A 26759-nucleotide genomic window follows, 5' to 3' on the forward strand; every position below is an offset into this window, starting at 1 on the left:
TAACTCCCATCAGGGTCTTCTTTCCTTTGCAATTTCTCAACTCTACCCACACACATTCTACACCTTCTGATCCGATATCGCTTCTTGCTATCAATTTAATTTCATTAGTTACTAACAATGCGATCTTGCCCCCTCTGCCCATTTGCCTGTTCTTTCGATAGGACACATATCCTTGGATATTTAGATCCTAGCCCTGATTCCCTTGCAGCCACGTCTCTGTGATGCCCAATGGGCAAAAAGCCCATTTGCCTGATATTGTTCACTGCATGCATTTAGATACAGCACTGTCAGCCTTGCATTGACTGTCTCCCTTCTCACAGTTGTCCCCTTATCTGTTGTGCCTGAAGTTAGATTCCTGCCGCTTTCAATACTCCCTGTACTGGGCCAAGAACTGGGACATGTTATGAGACTAAATAAATCTTTTTCAACTGGCAGAGATAGCATGGCCTGAATAGCCTCATTCTATGTCATATATTTCCTTGGTTGTCTATTCATAATTAGATATGGGGGGGGATTTTCCGTTGGTGGGAACCTCTGTTTCGCCGGCAGCGCATTTACGCCGGCCGATTTCCCGACGGCATGGGGGTGCCCACAATGGGAAGCCCCATTGGCTGGCTGCCGGGAGGGAGAATCCGACCCACGGTATTCTTGATCTTTGTTAGCAATTAGGATTTACCAGTGGTAAATTGAGGAAAGTTATGTATAAATGAAAGTCATTTAGAAACTATGGCCCGGAATCGGTGTGGGAGCAGCAAGTAGATCCCGCGAGAGACCTCTTCCGAGATTTCCGACAGTCGTTGTGCCTCGTGAGATCTAACGAGATCTCGCGAAGTGCTATGATCTGGATCCCGTCCACAATCCATGGGATCAGACGTTCATAGTGCAGTGAGCTTAAATGCTCACTTAATGATGCTGACTCCAGTTCTAACCGCACCCAGGATCAACTGGCCTTGCCAAGGAGACCCCAGCTGGGTGGCGTTTAGCACTGGCCCCCACAAACATAGACCAGGCAAATGGCACTTGGGATGGTCCCCCAAGTGATAAGAGGCCCAGGGTGGTTGGCCTCTAGGCAGGGTGGTACCCTGTCACTGCTGATGCCACCAGGACATCATGGCACTGCCAGCCTGGCACCATGGAAGTACCAGCCAGGTGCCATCCTGGCACTGCCAGGTTGCATAGGTGGCACTGCCAAGCTGGCAGTGCCAATGTGGCCAGGTGGCATTTTGCCTGGGAAAGAATCTGGCCCAGGGCTCCCCTGCCTGTATGAGGTGGAGTACGGGGGCTCGGGGACTCCCCGAGAAGTGAGTTGCGGCATTGGGGGGGGTTCTGGCATCTGAAAGATTGGGGTGTCATTTACAAATGTCACCCCGTTCTCTTCCTGCACTGAGAAGCGGAGCGTATCCCGCTGAGGCCTGAAAAAAAAGAATGTCATTAGATAGTGGGGTTGTTCCTGGTGCCTCCGCTAATCCCACCCAGAACTGACTCTGTTTTTTTTGTTAGATAGCGGCCTATGTTTCCGAGAAAATTAGGTCTCCTTATTGGTGAAACAAATCTGAAAATGACTGGAAGGCATTACTGAGTCACTAACCGGTTCATTCTAATCTTAAAATGTCGAGGTTAAGTGAGCTCGAAAAAGTTATTGAACTTCCCCCAAAATGAACGAACTTGAGAGGTACAAAACAATGCTCAGTGGATTGGAAAATGTGGAATAATTAAAGATGGTATTTCATTGTCCTCTTTTAACTGTGTTACATTCCAGAATATTTAAAAATCTGAATAATCAAAGTCTTACGCAAGAGCCTTTTGAAGATATTCTCCTCAAATGTCAATTTAAAAATTATTTAGTCAAAACTCGTACATTTTTATTTTCACAGATGACTCACCTGCACAACAAGCAATGGTTGATTCACCTTACAGCAAACGTACCTGTGTCTAAACACGTTTGGAAGTAGGTGATGGAATAGAATATTCAGCCATCAGCAAAGTCACACCTGAAAGACATAGGGAGTTAGGAGAAATATAAGGAATCATACTGCTGTCCCAAGCATCGTCACGTGATGAGTTAGTAAACAACTGAGGTTATCATTGGAATCACACAAGACTGCCTCAGATGCTGTCTTTTTAACCTCCATCCCCAATACACATGCTAATCCTGTGGAAGAATGGCACTACCTTTTCCTGAGGACTCATGGACTGAATACATGTTTGATGCAAAGTTTGCTTTGCACTAGCTGCACAAAAGTGTTTAGATCTGATTAGCTGCTGTCATTAATGGTGCACAACTAGTCATCCTCCACCACTCAGTTAAGGATCGTTACTGGTCAGAATTCTTTGGAATCTTGCGACAGTCAGCCTGACATGGTTGTTTGGACTATTCTGAGTGCTCAAGTGACTCACTGAGTCAGAGGATTATCTTATCTGAATAATTCTTCCTGTTTTCATAAAGCTATACCACTCGTGATTAATAGACCATCTAGAAATGAGGAATGGATAATTGATTTTTTTAACTGTATAAAATGCATTGTAATGTATCATCTCCCTTATTCAGAATTTGTCAGATAAATCTTTTCACTCCCATCACTTCCATGTTTAACTTGATTCCTGTGATGCAGGCAAAACATTATTTCTGAATAAAAATAAAAATTTAAAAATGAAATTCTATTGGCGCATATGAAACATTTTTATAGGCTGGCACCAGGGGCAGGATTCCCCGTCGGCTGACACCATAATTATGAAACGCGATTGAACGGAGAATTGGTTTTGATTCCCAACAGTGAGGTTCACTTGTGCTTTCAAAAATCGCGAAACAGGCACCGTAGCTGATGAGGGAGAGCGAGAGGGGATACGGAAAGTGTCCAACATCGCCATAGTGTGCTGACAGTTGCGCTGCTGGCTTCAGGATTTTTGACAGGGCCAGGGGGAGTACTGGGGGCGTGGCCAGGAGGAGGGCTGTGAGGTCAGGGTGGACCAGCACACTGCTGACTGCCCACTGTGAACTTAGCACCATGGGTCCTATTGGTGCCCCCAGGCCACCTCCCTAGGTACCCTCTGGGTCCAGCCAACCATCAATGAGATGGGCATCCTCCAGCTTTCAGAGCCATCTTGTTGACTGGAATTAGTGTGTGTGGGGAGTGGAGTACTGTGGTAGTCACCACTGTTTGTATAATACGTGTAGTAGAGGTAATACGGTAAGGCTCCTGTACTACAGGTACGGGTGTAGATCCCTGACTGCTGGCTCCGCCCAGTAGGCAGAGTATAAATGTGTGTACTCACCGAGCTGCTACCATTTTGGGAGCAGCTGCAGGAGGCAACACATCTCTGCTTAATAAAGCCTCAATTACTCTCGACTCTCGTCTCGTCGTAATTGATAGTGCATCAATTTATTAAGCAGAGATATTACAGCGATGGAACTACGCATCAAGCCAGATAGCCTGCAGCTGCACCCTCAAGCAGGCAGTGCCACATCAGCCTTCGACCATTGGCTAGCTTACTTTGAAGCCTACATCGGATCAGCGACAAGACAACCCTCAGAAGCACAGAAACTCCATATCCTGAACTCACGGGTGAGCTCTGATATTTTTCACCTTATCCGGGATCCGCCCAAATACACTGAGACCATGGCGCTTCTGAAAGGGAACTACATCCGTCCGATCAACACACTCCATGCCAGGCACCTCCTGTCCACACGGCAACTACTCCCCGGTGAGTCATTGGACGATTATGGGCGTGCCCTGCACATCCTGGCGAGGAACTGCGATTGCCAGGCAGTTTTGCCTGTTGAACATACTGAACTCTTAACCAGGGACACTTTCGTTACGGGCATGGGGTCGGCGTACATCCGCCAGTGCCTCTTAGAAGTGGGTACGCACGACCTCGCGGCAACCAAGCAACTCGTGACCTCACTAACGGTAGCCTCCTGTAATGTACAATCATACACCCCCGAGCGCACGGCGCCACCCTCAAGGACATCGTGGGTCCCACCAGCGGCCGCCCCCAGCCAACCTGAAGCCAACCCCGGGGGGCCCAAGTGCTATTTCTGCGGGCAGACAAAGCACCCACGACAGCGCTGCCCGGTAGGGTAGTGCAATCTGCAAGAGCTGCGGGAAGAAGGGACATTTTGGTGCAGTGTGCCAGGCCCGGTCGATCGCCGCTGTATCCAGGCCCATTGTTCCTGCCCCCCCACGTGCAACCCGTGGGCGCCGCCATTTTCATCCCCGCAGCCCACGTGCGGCCCTTGGTGCCGCCATCTTTAATTCCGCCTGCCATGTGCGCCCCATGGGCGCCACCATCTTCGGCGCCATTTTGGACAGGGCCTCAGGACCCCTGCCCTTAAGGTCGACCCACCGTCCCTGTTTGCAAACCTCACCCCGGATTGCAAACCTGTCGCAACCAGGAGCAGACGGTACAGTGCCCAGGACAGGACCTTCATCAGGTCGGAGGTCCAGTGGCTACTGCGGGAAGGCATCATTGAGGCCAGGGACAGTCCCTGGAGAGCCCAAGTGGTAGTTGTAAAGACTGGGGAGAAACACAGGATGATTGTTGACTACAGTCAGACCATCAATCGGTACACGCAGCTCGATGCGTACCCCCTCCCATGCATATTTGATATGGTCAATCAGATTGAACAGTACCGGGTCTTCTCTACAGTGGACCTGAAATCTGCCTACCACCAGCTCCCCATCCGCAAGGCGGACCGCCAATATACATCGTTCGAACCAGATGGCCGCATTTACCACTTCCTCAGGGTTCCTTTCGGCGTCGCTAATGGGGTCTCGGTCTTCCAACGGGAGATTGACCGAATGGTTGACTGGTACGGACTGCGGGCCACGTTCCCGTACCTAAATAACATCAACATCTGCGGCCACGACCAGCAGGACCACGACGCTAACCTTTTCAAATTTCTCCACACCGCCAAACTCCTGAACCTCACGTATAACAAGGAGAAGTGTGTGTTCAGCACCAACCGCTTAGCCATCCTTGGCTATGTTGTGCAAAATGGAATTCTAGGGCCCGACCCCGACCACATGCGCCCCCTCATGGAATCCCACCTCCCCCACTGCCCCAAGGCCCTCAAACGATGCCTGGGATTCTTCTCCTATTATGCCCAGTGGGTCCCTAACTTTGCGGACAAAGCCCGCCCACTCATCCACTCCCCCAGGCCTTCAACCGTATCAAAGCTGACATCGCTAAGGCCGCGATGCACACGGTCGACAAGACCCTCCCCTTTCAAGTTGAGAGCGATGCATCAGACGTAGCTCTGGCCGCGACCCTCAACCAGGCAGGCAGACCCGTGACATTCTTTTCCCGCACCCTCCACGCATCCAAAATTCAGCACTCCTCTGTCGAAAAGGAGGCCCAAGCCATTGTAGAAGCTGTGCGGCATTGGAGGCATTACCTGGCCGGCAGGAGATTCACTCTCCTCACTGACCAACGGTCGGTTGCCTTCATATTCAATAATACACAGCGGGGCAAGATCAAAAATTATAAAATCTTAAGGTGGAGGATCGAGCTCTGCACCTACAATTACGAGATTTTGTATCATCCCGGTAAGCTCAACGAGCCCCCCAATGCCCTATCCCGAGGTACATGTGCCAGCGCACATGTGGACCGACTCCGGGCCCTACACGATTGTCTCTGTCACCCAGGGGTCACCCAGTTCTTTCACTTCATAAAGGCCTGCAACCTACCCTATCCATTGCGGTAGTCAGGGCGGTCACCAAAGACTGCCAGGTCTGCGCGGAGTGCAAACCGCACTTCTACCGGCCAGACCGAGAGCACCTGGTGAAGGCCTCCCATCCCTTTGAATGCCTCAGCATGGACTTCAAAGGGCCCCTCCCCTCCTCCGACCGAAACACGTACTTCCTGAACGTGGTCGATGAATACTCCAGATTCCCCTTCGCCATCCCATGCCCCGATATGACATCTGCCACAGTCTTCAAAGCCCTCAATAGCAACATCACCATGTTCGGTTTCCCCGCTTACGTCCACAGCGACTGGGGATCCGCCTTTATGAGTGATGAGCTGCGTCAGTTCCTGCTCAGCAAGGGCATTGCCTCGAGCAGGACGACCAGCTGCAACCCCCGGGGAAACGGGCAGGTGGAAAGGGAGAACCGGACGGTCTGGAAGGCCCTATGGTAAAAATCTCCTGGTCTCCCGCTGGCAGGAGGTCCTCCCCGCACGGTAGCATGGTGGTTAGCACAATTGCTTCACAACTCCAGGGTCCCAGGTTGGATTCCCGGCTTGAGTCACTGTCTGTGCGGAGTCTGCACGTTCTCCCCGTGTGTGCGTGGGTTTCCTCCGGGTGCTCCGGTTTCCTCCCACAGTCCAAAGATGTGCAGGTTAGGTGGATTGGCCATGCTAAATTGCCCTTGGTGTTGGGTGGGGTTACTGGGTAATGGGGATAGGGTGGAGGTGTGTGCTTGGGTAGGGTGCTCTTTCAAAGAGCCGGTGCAGACTTGATGAGCCAAATGGCACGAATATCAACAACAGGAATCTGGCCAATCCTAATCTGTCTTTGATAATGCTGGTTCCATCCTTCTCAAGATCCAGTAAAACCGGAAGTGCGGTGGCCCGTACCTGCAACTAAAGCTTCGTCAATCACTCCAGGTCCCTGCTAGCCCCCTGCAGGGTATTGAATTAGCTGATCTTTTTTACAGAAATCTCTGGAGTAAAACTCCAGTGTTCTTACGCCAGCGTGGGGGCATAGTCCTTGTCATAATATCCACTCATGTATATAATGAGATGCAGACAGGCAATGATTGACACACAGGATAACCAATGAACACACACGACACAGAACAACCAATCACCAGACAGGACACCACCACTATAAAGCCCAGAGGGCATTAAGACTCTCTCTCGCTCACAGGACACAGCTACTGAGATAGTTGGAGTGCACAAGCCTGTGAGCACCATCTCCATGAGGTAGAGAGCTAGTCTGGTCAAGCCAGTAGGGGGTTATAAGTTGGATCGATCGAGTGTCAACCCACAGCAGATTATGTACAGCAATCAGCAAGTTCAATAAAACAGTGTTGGACCATCTCCTGTGTCAGAAGCCTGTTTCTAGATTCACTGCATCCAGTTGCAGTCAACGTTGAACCAACTCACATAACACATCAGTCCTATTTTGGGAGAATCCAGCCATGATCTGTGCCACACTCACAGGATGAAAGCCCAAGCAAATTCCCTAGTCAACCAAATGAGAAGATAAGAAAATGCCACAAACCCAAACATTGCACCATCTACAGGCATTTTTAAAATCATACTTTAGTTCCCATATAATTGTCAAAGCAGTTATCTGACGAGTTGATATATAATCCTGTTGAACTAACAGTACACTGGCTGGGAAGTCTATCTTATGTTTGAGGCACTGAAATAGATTTCAGCATGTGTCATTTGCAGAAAACATTTCTTTTGCATAATTCATGAAAAGTAAATCATGCTAATTCTCTTAGCCAGAGTATCTCCAGTCATCCACATTGAGAACTTAGTAAAGCAGCAGTGTCCAGTTCAACTTTAATTACCCTTATTATCGAAAATGATGTAAGCTGACCAAAGTACGTATTTCCTCTTTGTTACAGAAAAATCCAGTTGAATTTATAAACAGCAAGACTCGAGATCGGAGTTGAGAGGCCAGAAGGAGAAACATTAATAATAATAATCTTTATTGTCACAAGAAGGCTTACATTGCAATGAAGTTACTGTGAAAAGCACCTAGTCGCCACATTCCGGCGCCTGTTCGGGTACAAAGATGGAGAATTCAGAATGTCCAAATTACCTAACAGCACATCTTTTGGGACTTGTGGGAGGAAACCGGAGCACCCGGAGGAAACCGACGCAGACACAGGGAGAACGTGCAGAATCCACACAGACATAGGGTATTTAGTGTTCAAGATTTATCAAAATGAGTCTTCAGAGAGGCTTGGAGGTGTCAAAGGGAAAGCCAGCCATTTGAACCCCCTCCAGATATGATTTTGAAACTTGGACCTCCTATTCACTCCTTTGAGCAAAGATTATGTGTATGGTGCTTAATTAAGTTCTAAGATGTTCTGTGTATGGAAAGCTATCAATTTCTCTCAGAATCGTGGCGGCATGTGGCACAGTGGTTAGCATTACTGCCTACAGCGCTGAGGACCTGGGTTCGAATCCCGGCCCTGGGTCACTGTCCGTTTGGAGTTTGCACATTCTCCCTAAGTCTGCGTGGGTTTCACGCCCACAACTCAAAGATGTGCAGGTTAGGTGGATTGGCCATGCTAAATTGCCCCTTAATTGGAAAAATTTACATTAAAAAAAAAAAATTCTCTCAGAATCACGTTGAAATTCTACAGGAGAAAACATCTCCAGATGTGTATGCTTTAAGCTTGTCTAGAACTTGTTTGGATAGTATTAGATTTCTGAAGTATGCTTGGAATTATATTTTGTCCTTCACTTTTTATTCTCTTATTTTTCACCCTTTAAATTAATCTCTGCCACACGATAGCACATGTTTTCATTAAGGCGCAGATAATCTTTGCATATTAGTGTAGCTTTTCATGCATCACAGTTCATTAAAGATACAGTGACACTACCTGACATAAATAGGGATAGGCGTAATCATGTAAAATAAACATTACCATTAATTAAAATATCATTCTGCCTATCCCTATTCCGTAAACAAAATAAGACCTCAACACAAACTTGCATTGATGATGAATACAAATTTTATCTCTGCACCAGTTAGAATAGAATGACAGTATGGTTACAGCACAGAAAGAGGCTTTTGGTTCATCTTGTCTGTGCTGACTCTCCACACGTGCAACTCACCTAGTCCCACTCCTCTGCATTTTTCCCGTAGCGCTGGTTTCAGATAAGTATCAAATTCTCATTTGAAGACCTCAGTTGAATCTTCCTCCATCATACTGTTGGTAGTGCATTCCTGATGCAAACCACCCACTACATAAAAAGGTTTTCCCTCATGTTGTCTTTGTTTCTTTTGCCAATCACCTTAAGTTGGTGTCCTCTGTATCTTGATCCTTCCAGCAATGAGAATGGTTTCAATATCTATTTTGTTCACATTCCTCAAGAATCTAATAACCTCTATCAATTTCCTCTTAATCTTAATATGAAAGCAAAATACTGCGGATGATGGAATATGAAAAAGAAACAAAAAATGCTGGAAATACTCAGCAGGCCAAGCAGCATCTGTGGAAGGGAAAACAAGATTCCGATGAAAGGGTATTGACATGGACTGGAATTTAATTTGTGCGGTAGGGTCCTGTTCACTGGTTAGAGAAGCAATGGAAGTCGAATGCTATTTGAGTGCAGGTAGGCACTTACTTGGACGCGGTGTGCCTATCACTCTATCAAGGGCTGAAACTAGTGGAAATCCTATCAATCAGAAGATGGCAACTCTCCCAACACCAGTAGTGGCACAGGAACAGTGGCTGCTGCTGGTGGTGCACTGAGATGTAAGAGATCCATGCAAGTGCCTCAAATCTCTGATTCACCATGAATTCCACTGGTTGCAAGGATAACTGCTCTCAAAGGGTTTGTTAGTGAGCCTAAGGATATCTCACCACAAGCAGGCAGGGTTCCCACGTCAGACACTTTCCACCCTCCAGAAATTGTGGGATAGGTTCCCCACCATCAGAAATCAGGGGCTGGATTCTCCAATCCCCGATGCCAAATTCGCGTTTGGTGACGGGGCAGACAGCCCCTGTTGATGATGAAATTGGGTGGGTACGCCACGCGCCATATCCACAGTCTCCAAAAGTTGGCCGAGGCCTGCCCCGCGATGCTCCGTCCCCGACCGGCCAAGTTCCCGACGGCATGTGTCGCGTGTGGTCACAACCCGTCGGGAACTCAGCGTGGCGACTGCGAACTCAGTCCAGCGCCGCCACAGTCGGGGGAGGGCTGATCCACGGGCAGGGTAGGCATTATTCAGGGCTGGGCACTGTGGTGGGGAGGTCCGGAGCACGCAAGCCAGCCGAAGGGGGCTGCGTCCGCCATGAAGCACGGCGTGGCCGCTGCAGTCCGTCGGCGTGCGCATGCATGGCCTCAGACCCAGCCATTCTCCGGGCCATATCGGCAGCTAGAGCTGTGAAGTCAACACTGCCTGGCCGCGGATTCTGGGGGTAGGGGATGGGGGGGGGGGGGGGGGGCGGTGGGGGGGCATGGTTAGAGGCAAGTTTACAAAGCGGCTTATTCTTGCTGCCTTTCAGTGTATGGAAGGGCCAGGGCTCCAGTGTGTTGGTGGTGGACAAGGCAGCATCAGGGGAAGCCTCCTGCTAAGGGATCCAGTGTGGGCGGTGTTGTGTTGGGCGCTCTGGATCCGTGGAACACATACAGATCACCAACACTTGAAATAGTGCAACAGTATTTTATTTAGTCATTAACAGTTTAACATACTCTCGCTGTGGGTTAACACGATACTAGCTTTAATTAAAGACCTTTGCCTTGTCCTAACCAGTCGATGCACATAGCACATGGTGAAGATCTGTTCTGCAGGCTGTGAGCTCTGTCCTACTAGGAAGCTGCAGCTCGAATGAGCGGGAACTCTGATGCCCCCTGTCTTGATAGTGCGTGTGCTCTAACTGGTGATTGGCTGCGGTATTGTGTGTGTTGCTTGGTCCCACTGTGTGTCCATCAGTGTGTGTGTCTGCACCATGATATACTGGTGTATATTATGACATTCCCGCTTTTATAAAAGAATGTACATGTGTGGCAATAAATAGTGTATGGTGAGAATGTCCCTGACTACGTGTGTGCGAAAGACATATTTACAGGAATATGTACATGAGAACTAAGCTATTTACATGGGAAGGTGCCTGGTGCAGAAAAACAGTATGCAACAAGAATAACGAGATGAACACTGTAGACAAACCATGTAAACGATCAAACGGAAGAACAGAACAATTCAGAAAGTCTATAAGTCTGCAAAGTCCACAAATTAAGTCTCTGAGGTGGGCGACGAATTCTGGTTGACCGTCTCAAGGGTGGGTCGGGAGCCGCCGGCTGAGGAGCGGGCTGGACTGCATCATTGTGAGGAGGATGCAGAGTGACCGGGATCTCTGCATAGTCCATGGCAGGGACAGCAGGAGGGCGAGGCGACAGTGGAGGATCATGTAGCGAGCGTGGAACGTTGATTGCGGCGCCGAATGGAGCCATCAGGTAGACGAACCAGGAACGAGCGGGGGGCCACCTGCCGAAGGGCTAAAGCAGTTGCAGACCAGCCACCATCCGGAAGATGGATGCGGACGTTGTCATCTGGAGCCAGAGCAGGGAGATCAGCTGCACGGGAGTCATGAGCCGCCTTGTGCTGTGCACGACACAGCTGCATCTGTTGAATGACCGGAACGTGGTCGAGGTCTGGGACATGAATGGACGGCACCGTCATCCTCAGGGTACGACCCATGAGTAACTGGGCTGGCGACAGGTCAGTGGACAGCGGGGCGGAGCAATAGGCCAGCAAGGCAAGGTAGAAATTGGACCCAGCATCGGCAGCCTTGCAGAGGAGCCGTTTGACTATGTGGACTGCCTTCTCCGCTTTGCCGTTGGATTGGGGGTACAGGGGACTGGATGTCACATGGGTAAAATCGTACCGCCCAGCAAAGTTGGACCATTCCTGGCTTGTGAAGCAGGGCCCATTGTCCGACATAACCGTGAGTGGGATGCCGTGTCGAGCAAAGGTGTCCTTACAGGCACGGATGACTGCAGACGATGTGATGTTGTGCAACCGTATCACCTCCGGGTAATTTGAAAAGTAGTCCACGATCAGGCCATAGTCTCTACCCAGCGCGTGGAACAGATCGATGCCCACCTTGGTCCAAGGTGACGTGACCAACTCATGGGGTTGCAGGGTCTCACGTGGTTGGGCCGGCTGGAAGCGCTGACAAGTGGGGCAGTTGAGCACTGTGTTGGCTATGTCCTCATTGACGCCGGGCCAGTACACTGCCTCTCGGGCCAGTCAGCGACACTTTTCCACGCCAAGGTGGCCCTCGTGGAGCTGTCCCAGGACGAGCTGGCGCACGCTATGCGGGATGACAATGCGGTCCAGTTTCAGAAGAACCCCATCTACTACCGCCAGATCATCTCTGACATTATAGAACTGAGGGCATTGGCCCTTGAGCCATCCGTCTGTTAGGTGGCGCATGACTCACTGTAGCAAAGGGCCAGCCGCCGTCTCACGGCGAATTTGAACAAGGCGTTCATCCGTGGCAGGTAGATTGGAGGCCACGAAGGCCACATGGGCATCAACCTGGCAGACGAATCCCGCTGGATCACACGGAGTGTTGACTGCTCTGGAGGGAGTGTCCGCAATGATGAGGTCTTTGCCTGGGGAGTATACCAGTTGGAAGTCATATCGCCGGAGCTTGAGAAGAATACGCTGGAGACGAGGCGTCATGTCGTTCAAGTCTTTCTGTATTGTATTGACCAGCGGGCGATGGTCGGTCTCGATGGTGAATTGAGGAAGTCCGTACACATAATCGTGAAACTTAACCACACCGGTCAGAAGGCGAGGCACTCCTTTTCGATCTGCACATAGCGCTGCTCCGTGGGGGTCATGGCGCGTGACGCGTATGCAACGGAGCCCATGATGAGGCCTCATTGCGTTGCAGGAGCACTGCCCCAATGCCGGATTGGCTGGCATCGGTTGAAATTCTGGTCTCTTTTGCTGGATCTAAGAAAGCTAAGACCGGGGCCGTGGTGAGTTTGGTTTTGAGTTCTCTCCATTCGCGCTCGTGGGCAGGAAGCCATTGGAAGTCTGTTGTCTTCTTGACCAGGTTCCTGAGAGCCGTGGTATGAGAGGCGAGGTTAGGGATGAACTTCCTAAAAAGTTGACCATGCCCAGAAATCGGAGGACCGCCTTCTTGTCCTCTGGCGTTTTCATGGCTGTGATAGCAGCCACCTTGTCCGCATCCGGCCGCACACCCAACTGGGAGATGTGATCCCCGAGGAACTTGAGTTCCGTCTGACCAAAAGAGCATTTGGCCCTGTTGAGGCGGAGGCCCTGCTCACGTATACGTTTGAATACGCGCTGGAGGCGACTAACATGCTCCTGTGGGGTGGTGGACCAAATGATTATGTCATCGACATAGACACGAACACCTTCAATGCCTTCCATCATTTGTTCCATAATCCTATGGAACACTTCTGAAGCAGATATGATCCCAAACTGCATCCTGTTGTAACAATATCTGCCAAAGGGGGTATTAAAAGTACACAGTTTCCTGCTGGATTTGTCGAGCTGGATTTTCCAGAATCCTTTTGAGGCGTCGTGTTTGGTGAAGAGCTTCGTGCGAGCCATCTCACATGTGATCTCCTCGCGCTTGGGAATTGGATAATGCTCCCTCATGATATTGCGATTTAGATCCTTGGGATCAATGCAAATTCTCAATTCACCGGAAGGCTTTTTTACGCATACCATGGAACTGACCCAGTCGGTTGGTTCCGTGACTCTGGAGATCACTCCTTGGTCCTGGAGGTCCTGCAGCTGCTGCTTGAGGCGGTCCTTGAGGGATGCTGGGACCCTACGAGGTGCATGCACCACAGGCGTGGCATTCTGTTTCAATAAGATCTTGTAGATGTATGGGAGCGTGCCCATGCCTTCGAGGACGCCGTGGTGCTGGTTGATGATGGCATCGAGTTGCGCCCTGAAGTCGGTGTCCTGAAAGGCAGACGTGTCATCAGGAGAGAGAGAGGGAACTCTCTGAACTAGGTTCAACAGCTTGCATGCCTGCTCGCCAAGCAGGGAGGCTTTCGAGGAGCCCACAATTTCAAATGGAAGGATGGCTTTGCGTGACCTGTGCGTCACTTCAAGTTCGCATGAGCCACTGGCATCAATGGCATTGCCATTGTAATCCAATAGCTGGCAGGCTGATGGAAGGATGGCTGGTTTGACACGAAGGCTTTGGAAGTCAGACCGCACAATGAGATTGGCGGAGGCACCAGTGTCCAGGCGGAATCGTATTTGGGACCGGTTGACCGTCAGGGTGGCACACCACTCATCGTCTGGATCGATGCTGTAAAGCGACAGCGGTTGGTGTCTTTGCTTCGGGGACACCCTGTTTCTTGTCACGATACCGACTCGAAAAGGCGCCTTCGGGTCCTCGGTGTCACTGCTGTGTTGGAGGTCCGCATCGGACTCGGTGACCGTGGGTTGAATTGCCCGGACATTCCTGCGAGGCTGGCTGAAGCGATATGAATAGGCAGACTGAGCTGCTCGGCAAAGGCAGCATAGTGGCCAAGTCTGCCACATCTTAGACATTGTCGAGATTTGGCAGGGCATTGCCGTTTTAAATGGGCGGAGCCACAGTTGCCGCACGTCGTAGCATCAGCATGTTCGCTGCGCCACCGCGCATGCGCGGTGCGGTCGTGCGTGGTGCGCGCCTGCGCATTACATTCTTCGACTTCGCCATCCCCTCATTTGGTGCGCAAAAGCGCGGGAGTCCACGAAAAGCGCGCAAAATGGCCGCCCTCATCCAGGCTGAGGCCCTGGAGTTGCAAAATTGCTTGTACTCGTTCCGCCTCATGGGGACCTTGTCGCGCCATTTCAGCCGCTTGGATGTGGGAATACCGACTTGTGGCATTTTCGTGTAGGACACAGGTCTCAATGGCGGTCGCTAGGGTGAGCTGCTTTACTTTGAGGAGCGGCTGTCGTAGGGGGTCTGACTGAACACCGAAAACGATCTGGTCGCGTATCATGGAGTCGGAGGTGGGCCTGTAGCCGCAAGACTGCGTGAGGATGTGGAGGTGCGTGAGAAAGGATTGGAAAGGTTCATCCTTACCCTGCAAACGCTGTTGGAACACGTAGCGCTCAAAACTTTCATTCACCTCTACGCTGCAGTGAGTGACGAACTTGAGGAGGACCGTCTTGAACTTTGTTTTATCTTTGTCATCCGCAAAGGTGAGAGAATTGAAAATGTGGATGGCATGGTCCCCGGCCGTGGATAGGAGGAGAGCAATCTTCCTAGTATCCGAGACGCCCTCCCTGTCTGTGGCCTCAAGGAAGAGCATGAAGCGCTGTTTGAATATCTTCCAGTTGGCCCCGAGGTTGTCGGCGATGCGGAGCGGCGGCAGCGGGCAGATGTTGTCCATGTTGCAGGATGACGGAATGCTGGCGGAAGGCAGATCACTTGCAGGTAGGTCTAGGAAGTGCTAATATCCCTCAACTCCTGGTATCATGTTGTGTTGGCGCTCTGGATCCGTGGAACTCATACAGGTCACCAACACTTGAAATAGTGCAACACTATTTTATTTAGTCATTAACAGTTTAACATACTCTCAGTGTGGGTTAACACGATACTAGCTTTAACTAAAGACCTTTGCCTTGTCCTAACCAGTCGATGCACTCAGCACATGGTGAAGATCTGTGTTGCAGGCTGTGAGTTCTGTCCTACTAGGAAGCTGCAGCTCGAATGAGCGGGTACTCTGATGCCCACTGTCTATACAGTGCATGTGCTCTAACTGGTGATTGGCTGCGGTGTTGTGTGTGTTGATTGGTCCCACTGTGTGTCCATCAGTGTGTGTGTCTGCACCATGATATACTGGTGTATATTATGACAGGAGGGACCAGGGAGGTGGAGGTGGGCAAGGCAGCACAGACTGAAGGAAGTATACACGCACATGATGATGGGGTGGGGAAAGCGGGGGGCCAAGATGGACTAGTGAAAAAATTGACCACGCACTTGGAGAAGCAATTTAAGTTTGAGCATTCTTCCATAGTTGAGGCTATTCAGTATCAGCTCCATTGACATGCTTGGAGTCTGGCTTATGAAGCAATTACATTGTCAATCATGCTGCTAATTCTGCTGAATGTTCAGCCCTTTGGGCACAGTCTGTAAATTGAATAAAAAAGAACAATTGAGCAACTGGGCAAGTTAGAGTATTCCCTTGCAAAGAGGTGAGCATGGACCAGTCACTGAAGAAGGTGCTCAGAACCCCTTGCATTGTAGCTATTCAGGCTCTGATCAATATCCCTCATGGCCCAACCTAACTGTGCAGATGTGGAATGCAGATTCGGATAATACCTGTGCCTGAGATGAGAAAACAGGATGCAGTCGAGTGGTCGAAGCTGTCTCCACTTGGTCATGTGGTGTGAAGCGGAGGTGGGTGCAATTTTGATTCGGCATCTAAGAAACCAAACACTGGCCATCCAAGTAAGAGCCAGGATTCTCTGGCATGCATGAAGAGGCCTTGAGACTCAGCCAGAGCCAGAGTCTTAACCAAGACAGGTCCTTAGGGGACATATGCTGATACCCGTGTTTCCCTCTTTGATACTGCAGTGAAGAGCCCATCAGGAATATGGAGACTTGTGATCGCGCTTTCTGCCTCCGGATTACAGGCAGGATAGAAGAAGGATAAAAATACGATGGAGGTGCCTGACTTCGCAAAGGGAGGAGGACAGCCCTCAAGTTCAAGAGGCAGCAGAGCCTCATCCATATTTAGAGGTGATGCGACAATCAATTCACACGAGTTGGAGAGTTGAAGTGAACAGTGGTTTTAATCAGCTAGAACTGTGCCTGCCTGCAACTGCTCTGTACTGAATGCCGCCTACAGGCTGCAGCTCTGTACCTCCCCCGAGGAGGCGGAGCCACAGGCGGAGCCCACAAGGGCATCAACATAATACAATACAATGTAATGCAATGACAATGGTGAATGGTAGCAGTAATACAGTCACTATACATTCACCACATTCACCCCCTGTTAAAAATTGAAGTCCAGCGGGGGTGAAGTGGCCTCACGGATCGAGTCTGTCCGGCGCCTTGATCGTTCGCTGCGATCGCCTGAGATCTGGTTTCGCTGCGGGCATGGGTGTTGGACTCATTGACTCCGGGAGCGTTTCTTCTGGATCTTCATCACTGTAGGTTGGCGATGGGGTGAGAGGGGGTGTAGGCCATGTAGGGGCAGGAACAGTGTTCTGTGTAGGGTGAGGTGGGGGGGGGGGGGGGTAGTTGATGGTCGCAGGGGAACCGGCGAGTGCCAGATCCCGGAGGGAGACTGTATCTTGTCGGCCGTCGTGGTCTGCCTCGTAGGCATACTGGGGGTTGGCGTGAAAGAGCTGGACTCTTTCGACCAGGCGGTCGGACTTATGGCTCCTCACGTGCTTTCGGAGGAGGACAGGCCCCGGTGTTGTCAGCCAGGACGGAACGGAGGTGGATTTCCTGGGGAAAACAAATAGGCGGTCATGAGGGGTCTCATTCGTGGCTGCGCAGAGAATCATAGAATCATAGAATTTACAGTGCAGCAGGAGGCCATTCGGCCCATCAAGTCTACACCAGCTCTTTGAAAGAGCACCCTACCCAAACCCACACCTCCACCCTATCCCCATAAGGAAGTAACCCCACCCAACACTAAGGGCAATTTTGGACACTAAGGGCAATTTATCATGGCCAATCCACCTAACCTGCACATCTTTGGACTGTGGGAGGAAACCGGAGCACCCGAAGGAAACCCACGCATACACAGGGAGAATGTGCAGACTCCGCACAGACAGTGACCCAAGCCGGGAATCGAACCTGGGACCCTGGAGCTGTGAAGCAATTGTGCTAACCACAATGCTATCTAATGGAGTTACCTAATGGAGTGGAGTGCGCGGGGAGGACCTCCTGCCAGCAGGAAACTGGGAGATTCGTAGACCGTAGGGCCAGAAGGAACGGCCTTCCATACCGTCGCTTTCTCCCTCTCCACCTGTCCGTTTCCCCGGGGGTTGTAGCTGGTAGTCTTGCTCGAGGCAATGCCCTTACCGAGCAGGTACTGAAGCAGCTCATCGCTCATAAACGAGGAGCCCCGGTCACTGTGGACGTAAGTGGGGAAACCAAACAGGGCGAAGATACTATGCAGGGCCTTAATGACAGTAGCTGAGGTCATGTTGGGGCATGGGATTGCAAAGGGGAAACGGGAATACTCGTCAACGACGTTGAGAAAATACACGTTGCGGTCAGTGGAGGGGAGGGGCCCTTTGAAATTGATGCTGAGGCGCTCAAAGGGCCGGGATGCCTTCACCAGGTGGGCCTTGTCTGGCCGATAGAAGTGCGGCTTACACTCCGCGCAGACTTGGCAGTCCCTAGTCATGGCCCTGATCTCCTCGGTGGAGTAGGGCAGGTTGCGGGCCTTGATGAAGTGAAGCAGCCGGGTGACCCCCGGATGACAGAGGTCATTGCGGATGGCCCGGGGTCGGTCATCTTGCGCACTGGCGCATGTGCCGCGGGACAGGGTATCTGGGGGCTCATTGAGCTTCCCGGGACGATACACAAATATTGTAATTCTAGCACCTCAAGATTTTATCATTCTTGATCTTGCCCCTCTGTGTATTGTTGAACATAAAGGGTACCGACCGTTGGTCGGTGACGAGGGTGAACCTCCTACCAGCCAGGTAGTGCCTCCAATGCCGCACAACTTCCACAATGGCTTGAGCTTCTTTTTCGACTGAGGAGTGTCGAATCTCGGAGGCGTTGAGGGTATGGGAAAAAAAGGCTACGGGCCTGCCTGCCTGGTTAAGGGTAGCGGCCAGGGCGACATCTGATGCGTCGCTCTCCTGGAAGGGGATGGACTCGTCCACCGCATGCATCGCGGCTTTGGTGATATCTGCCTTGATGCGGCTGAAGGCCAGGCGGCCTCAGTTGTCAGGGGGAAGATGGTGGCTTTGATAAGTGGGCGGGCTTTGTCCGCATAGTTGGGGACCCACTGGGCATAATATGAAAAGACCTCGAGGCATCTTTTCAGGGGTTGGGGCAGTGGGGGAGGGTGAGTTGCAGGAGGGTGTGCATGCAGTCGGGGTCGGGCCCTAGGACTCCGTTTTCCACAACATAGCCGAGGATGGCCAGTCGGGTTGTGTGAAAAACACATTTCTCCTTGTTGTAGGTGAGATTGAGGGCTTGGGCGGTTTGGAGAACCTTCTGAAGGTTGGCGTCGTGGTCCTGCTGATCGTGGCCGCAGATGTCCAAGTACGGAAATGTGGCCCGCAGCCCGTACTGGTCCACTATTCGGTCCATCGTTCTTTGGAAGACGAGACCCCGTTGGTGACGCCGAAGGGGACCCGGAGGAAGTGGAAGAGGCGGCCGTGTGCCTCAAAGGCAGTGTAGTGGCGATCTCCCGGGCGGATTGGGAGCTGGTGGTATGTGGACTTCAGATCTACCGTGGAGAACACCCGGTAGTGTGCAATCTGATTAACCATGTCCGCTATCCGGGGAAGGGGGTACGCATCGAGTTGCGTGTACCGGTTTATCCCGTAACAGCCTCCCCGAACAGGCGCCGGAATGTGGCGACTAGGGCCTTTTTACAGTAATTTCATTTGAAGCCTACTTGTGACAATAAGCGATTTTCATTTTCATTTCATTTCATTTCATTTTTCATTTCATTTCATTTTTCATTTCACTTCATTTTCATTTTCATTTCATTTTCATTTTCATGGTTTGGCTGTAGTCTACAACCATCCGGTTCTTTTCCCTGCTCCCCGGTATATACTGCACTGCATACGAGGGTATTACGGTAAGGCCCCTGTACTACAGGTACGGGGGTAGATCCCTGCCTGCTGGTTCCGCCCAGTATGCAGAGTATAAATGTGTGTGCTCACCGAACTGCAGCCATTTCGGCACCAGCTGTAGGAGGCCACACATCTCTGCGTAATACAGCCTTGATCACTCTCTACTCTCGTCTCGTCGTAATTGATAGTGTATCAATTTATTACACAGAGATTTTTCAGAGATGGATCTCCGCATCAAGCCGTATCGCCTGCAGCTGCACCCTCAAGCAGACAATGCCAAAAAGGACTTTGCACATTGGCTAGCTTGCTTTGAAGCATACATCAGATCTGCGACAGACCCAATCCCAGAAGCACAGAAGCTCCAGATTCTGTACACGCGGCTGAGCTCCGATGTCTTTCCCCTCATCCAGGATGCGCCTACCTACTCCGAGGACATGGCTCTACTGAAGGAGAATTACGCTCAGCAGACGAACAAGATCTACGACAGGCACCTCCTGTCCACGCGGCACCAACTTCCCAGTGAGTCTGTGAAAGATTTCTGGCATGCCCTGCTCGCCCTGGTGAGAGACTGTGATTCCCAGGACATTTCGGCCGCCGAACATTCTAACCTGCTAATGAGAGACGCGTTTATTACGGGCATAGGGTCGGCCTACATCCACCAGTGCCTGTTAGAAGGGGCAACGTTTGACCAAGAAACTAGCGCTCTCGTTCACAGTCACCTCACGCAACATACAGGCGAATGCCCCCGACCGCAGAGCCCACCCCTCCTGGGCATTGTGGACCCCATTGGCGCCCGCCCCCAGCCAACCCCAGGCCTGCGCCGCGTGGCAGCCAACCAACCCCGGGGGACCCAAGTGCTACTTATGCGGACAGACAAAACATCCCCCGGCAGCGCTGCCCGGTGTGGAGCGCGTTCTGCAAGGCCTGCGGCAAGAAAGGACATTTTGCTGCATTGTGCCAGGCCCGCTCAATCGCCGCTATTGTCCCTGCACCCGCCGCATGCGGCCAGTGGGCACCGCCATCATCCTCGTCTCAGACCACATGCGGCCCGTGGGTGCCGCCATCTTGCTCCCCTGACAACACGTGCGGCCTGTGGGCACTGCCATCTTCCTGCCCCAGGACACGTGCGGCCTGAGGGTGCCACCATCTTGCCTGTCTCAGGACACGTGCGGCCCGTGGGCGCCCGCATCTTCCCCGCCTCAGAACCCCTGCCCATCTGGCACCTCATCGGGCCGCTCATCACCTTCAACTGCCGCCGACCAGCCGCGTCTCGCCTCCGTCACGATCGACCAGTCCCGACCGCACAACCTCGCGACGGCGTCGACAAAGGTGAAGGTCGACGGGCATGAGATATCTTGCCTTCTGGACTCCGGGAGCACTGAGAGCTTCATCCACCCCGATATGGTAAGGCGCTGCTCCCTCGCGGTACACTCCATTAACCAAAGAATCTCCCTGGCCTCCGGATTCCACTGTGTGGCGATCCGGGGGTACTGCATCGCCACCCTCACCATCCAGGACGTAGAGTTCAGCGGCTTCCGGCTCTACGTCCTCCCCAACCTCTGCGCTCCCTTGCTACTCGGCCTGGACTTCCAGTGCAACCTCCAGAGCCTAATCCTGAAATTTGGCGGGCCCCTACCACCACTTACTGTATGCGGCCTCACGACCCTTCAGGTCGACCCGCCTTCTCTGTTTGCAAACCTCACCCCGGATTGCAAACCCGTCGCCACCAGGAACAGATGGTACAGCGCCCAGGATAGGACCTTCATCAGGTCTGAGGTCCAGTGGCTGCTGCGGGAAGGTATCACCGAGGCTAGCAACAGGCCCTGGAGAGCCCAAGTGGTAGTGGTGAAAACTGGGGAGAAAAACAGGATGGCCGGTGACTGCAGTCAGACCATCAATCGGTACACGCAGCTCGACGCGGACCCCCTCCCACGCATATCTGATATGGTCAATCAGATACCGGGTCTTCTCGACAGTGGACCTGAAATCTGCCTACCGTACACCGCGTTTGAAGCGGACGGCCGCCTTTACCATTTCCTTCGGGTTCCCTTCGGCATCACTAACGGGGTTTCGGTCTTCCAACGGGAGATGGACCGAATGGTTGACCGGTACGGACTGCGGGCCACTTTCCCGTAGCTGGATAATGTCACCACCTGCGGCCACGACCAGCAGGACCACAACGCTAACCTTTCCAAATTCCTCCGCACCGCCAAACTCCTCAACCTAACCTACAACAAGGAGAAGTGTGTGTTCAGCACGAACCGATTAGCCTCGGCTATGTGGTTCAGAACTGAGTTCCAGGGCCGACCCCGATCGCATGCGCCCCCTCATGGATCTCCCCCTTCCCCACTGCCCCAAGGCCCTCAAACGATGCCTGGGGTTCTTTTCGTACTACGCCCAGTGGGTCCCTAACTATGCGGACAAGGCCCGCCCATTCCACTCCACTGGTTTCCCACTGACGGCCGAGGCTCACCAGGCTTTCAACCGTATCAAGGCCAATTATCGCCAAGGCCGCGATGCACGCGCTCGACGAGACGCTCCCCGTCCAAGTCGAGAGCGATGCATCAGACGTCGCTCTGGCCGCCACCCTCAGCCAGGCAGGCAGGCCCGTGGCATTCTTTTCCCGCAACCTCCATGCCTTCGAAATTCGGCACTCCTCCGTCGAAAAGGAGGCCCAAGCTATCGTTGAAGCTGTGCAGCACTGGGGGCATTTCCTGGCCGGCAGGAGATTCACTCTCCTCACAAACCAATGGTCAGTTGCCTTCATGTTTAACAACACACAGCGGGGTAAGGTCAAATATGATAAGATCTTGCAGTGGAGGATCGAGCTCTCCACCTTTAATTACGAGATTTTGTATCGCCCCGGTAAGCTCAACGAGCCTCCCGATGCCCTGTCCCGAGGTACATGTGCCAGCGCACAAGTGGACCGACTCCGGACCCTGCACGACGATCTCTGTCACCCAGGGGTCACTCACTTGTATCACTTCATAAAGGCCCGCAATCTTCCCTACTCCATTGAGGAAGTCAGGGCTGTCACCAGAGACTGTCAGGTCTGCGCGGAGTGTAAACCGCACTTCTACCGGACAGACCGTGCGCACCTGGTAAAAGCCTCCCGCCCCTTTGAACGCCTCAGCGTGGACTTCAAAGGGCCCCTCCCCTCCACCGACCGCAACACGTATTTTCTCAATATGGTCGACGAATTTTCCAGATTCCCCTTCGCCATCCCATGCCCCGATAAGTCATCTGCCACCGTCATCAAAGCCCTCAACACCACCTTCGCTCTGTTCGGTTTCCCCGCCTACGTCCACAACGACCGGGGACCCTCATTTATGAGAGATGAGCTGCGCCAGTACCTGCTCAACAGGGTCATTGCCTCGAGCAGGACGACCAGCTACAACCCCCGGGGAAACGGGCAGGTGGAGCGGGAGAATGGAACGGTCTGGAAGGCCATCCAGCTGGCCCTACGGTCCAGAAATCTCTCAGCCTCCCGCTGGCAGGAGGTCCTTCCCGACGCATTTCACTCCATTCGGTCGCTCCTGTGCACGGCGACTAACGAAACTCCCCATGAACGTCTCTTTGCCTTCCCCAGGATGTCCACCTCCGGGGTTTCACTCCTAACGTGGCTGGCAGCTCCAGGACGCGTTCACCTCCGCAAGCACGTGCGGCTCCACAAGGCGGACCCGTTGGTTGAGAGGGTGCAGCTACTCCACGCAAACCCGCAGTACGCCTATGTGGCGTACCCCGACGGCTGCCAAGACACAGTCTCCCTCAGGGACCTGGCACCTGCTGGGTCCCCACACCACCCCCCTCTGCCCCGGCACCACCCTCCTTTCACCCAGCGCACCCCACCACAGCCCCCGCTCCAGGACAATCCATCCTCCCCTTGGTCCCACCCGGGGATGAAGAGGATGTCGACATGCTCCCGGAGTCACCAATGACCGAGCCGACGCCTGACTCGCCACCAGCACTGCGGCGCTCTCAACGACGGATCAAGGTGCCCGACTGTCTAAATTTGTAACATTCTCTGAAATTTTAATGACAACCTGTATGTATATAGTTTTCCACCACCCCCGCTGGACACATTTTTAACAGGGGGTGAATGCGGTAGTCACCACTGTTGTATTATATTGTATATACTGCACTGCATACGAGGGTATTGTACTACAGGTACGAGGGTAGATACCTGCCTGCTTACTTCACCCTGCAGGCGGAGTATAAATGTGTGTGCTCTCTGAGCTGCAGCCAATTCGGCAGCAGCTGTAGGAGGCCACACATCTCTGTGTAGTAAAGCCTCGATTACTCTCTACTCTCGTCTCGTCACAATTGATAGTGCATCACTCTGACTTGATAAAAGTCCTGTCCATGACACTGTACCGCCTGCTCCTGGTGGCGACGGGTTTACAGTCGGCGGTGAGGTTCGCGAAGAGCGGGGGAGGGGCGACTTAAGGGTCGCAAGGCTACATACGGTGAGAGGGGGTAGGCGGCGTGGTCGGAGTGGTGGGGCGGTCCCAAGATAGCGGCCCCCGTCGGTCGCATATGTCGGGCGGCGGCGTTGGAGATGGCGGCCAAGATGGCGGCCCCCATGAGTCGCACGTGTCGGGTAGGGTTTAAGATGGCTGCCCACATGGACAGCACAAGGCTAATGACGCGTCCAAAGGGGGCGGTACCGGCAGGCACGCAGCCACATTGCGGGGTCTGCGGGCCTGTGAGTCTGAAAGTCGGGCCTGTGATTTAGGAGCTTTGGATCTGGCCAGGCAGACGTTGGCAAAGTGTCCTTTCTTGCCATAGTCGCTACAGGTCGTGTTCCGAGCCGGGCAACACTGCCTGAGATGCTGGTCCTGACCGCAGAAGTAGCAGGGCAGCCCCCCGGGTTGGGCGGGCAGCCACGCGGCACAGGCCTGGGACACCCTCTGGTCAGGTGACCACGAGGGGATCGCGTGGTCAGAGGGGAAAGCATTGAGGCTCTGAAACGCTACTTCTATGAAGGTGGATAGTTTTACCGGCTCTTCTAGGTCGAGGGCGCCCGTTTCGAGCAAGCGCTGTCTGACGTAGTTGGACAGGACTACCGCCACATAGGTGTCCCGGATGGCGAGTTCCATATGCTGCGAGGCCGTGACGTCCTTGTAGTTGCAGTTTCGAGCGAGTACCTTCAGATCGCGTAGGTATTCCTCCAGCGATTCCCCGGGGCATTGACGACGAGTGGTGAGGAGATGCCGCGCGAACACTTTGTTCACCGGCCTCACGTACTGCCTTTTCCGGATCGCGACCGCATCTGCGTATGTGGTCGCTTCCTCGATTTGCACGGAGATTCTGTAGCTCACCCGGGCGTGGAGGAGACTCAGTTTCTGTTCTTCGGTGACGGTGGGCGAGGAGGATGCGGAGAGGTGGACCTCTAAACAGCGAAGCCAGTGCAAAAAAATTCCTTTGGCTTCAGCTGCCTGTGGGTCGAGTTCCAGTCGATCAGGTTTGAGGGCTGCTTCCATAGCGATATTGGAGCTAATTAAATTGATGCGACCATCAATTCACATGAGACGGAGAGTTGAAGTGAATAGTGGTTTTAATCAGCTAGAACTGTGCCTGCCTGTGACTGCTCTGTACTGAGAGCCGCCTACAGGCTGCAGCTCTATATACCTCCCCCGAGGGGGCGGGGCCACAGGCGGAGCTGTGGGCCATAATACAATGTAATGCAATTACAATGATGAATGGTAGCAGTAATACATTCACCACAAGAGGAAGATCAATCGAGATCTGCCATTTGTAGGCAACTCACTAGACCCAGAGTATATAGATGACGCTTGCCCCACCTGCAGATGAGCAAGATCCAGTGTCACCAAAGACAATAATTGTCAAGGAAACTGTTTAGTCACATCTGCTATCTTCTTCCGAATTTAGCGCCTCAGAGACTCGGAGGGCATGCAGTGGTATTTTCAGTGACCACCGCGCACAATTTTTACAGTGGTGGCTCATTCCAGAGCCACCACCACAGATCCCTGTGCTGGATCACTCAAGATTTCACTCACAAATGTACCCAGAGGTCATGGACGCCATATTCACCAAGGCACATAACTTTGTCAGTTTCAAATGAGATCAGGCGAGCGCTGAGATTTCCAATTTTCCACAGGTGCAGGCAGGTGCCATCAATCTTACTCAGTTGCCTCTAAGATCCCCATGGAAACAAGCAGTCCAGTATGTGGACCTGCAAGGGATTCCACTCACTCAATATTAGGCTGGTCTGTGACACAACAAATGGATCATGCAGGTCCTGCATGATAACCAGGGAGCGTGCAAGCATGGAGTCAATTCCTAGCTTTCTGTACATATGTACTCAGTTTTTGTCATTCATAAATACATACAGTTAACCTACTTAAGACTATTTCACTAAACCTATACAACAGTATCCAACAACATGGTGGAGTAAAAGGAAAAACTCAAACCTTGAAAGAGATGCAGAGATAACCTAGTGAAAATTTTGAAGAAGCATTCTGACGTGAAGACATGTTTGAGAAGCAGGTATGCAGAGAAAAACGCCAGGGAAAAGCTTCCAAGAAATGATTGGAAGCTAAAGGCAGAAATGTAAAATTCTTTACTGCAGCATAAGGGTTTATGTGGTCCCTTGGGAGTTTGGCTTAAATTTCCAGAGTGCAGAGTCAGAAGACCTGGAAGAGGTGAGCTAAATCTTTTAAATTCCAGAACAAATCAAGTCTGAGAAAGTTTTTAATTTTTCAATGGTCAGAAATTGCCATTTAAAAACTTTGTTGGAAGTTTCCCAAACTGATGCCTGAAGATTCCGAGCTCACTTCAAAAGAGGAAAAATATATAATTTATAGAATCATGACTAAAGAATCAGCTTTAAAGACCAGCAAAGCACAGAATTCAATAATTTAGTTACCCAACGATTTAGTAGTGTTGAAATGGAGAAGTCTGCAGCCAGTTGATCCAAGTAGCCATTGTTTAAAGTTTTTTCAGGGCTGAGTGTGAGTGCCTGGGAGTTCATCAGGGTCTGTAGGCATCATTTAAATGAATGGTGGCACCATCTTGAAAGTTATCAACTTCTTAAAGATACTTTAAACTTTAAAATGTTTTAACTATGGGTCAGAAATCCAGGGCTGGATTCTCCGTTCGTAAGGCTGAGTGCCGACGCCAACGGAGGTTCTGTGGTGCTTCACAATGGGAAGATCGGTGTTAACAAATGTTCAGTCCACAATTAGTAATTTCCCCGAATCCCAAGCACTCTATTTACTAACCTCCTGTGTGGGACCTTATCGAAAGCCTTCTGAAAATCCAAATACACCACATC

This window comes from Scyliorhinus torazame, chromosome 3 (assembly GCF_047496885.1).
Source record: "Scyliorhinus torazame isolate Kashiwa2021f chromosome 3, sScyTor2.1, whole genome shotgun sequence".
NCBI lineage: Eukaryota > Metazoa > Chordata > Chondrichthyes > Carcharhiniformes > Scyliorhinidae > Scyliorhinus > Scyliorhinus torazame.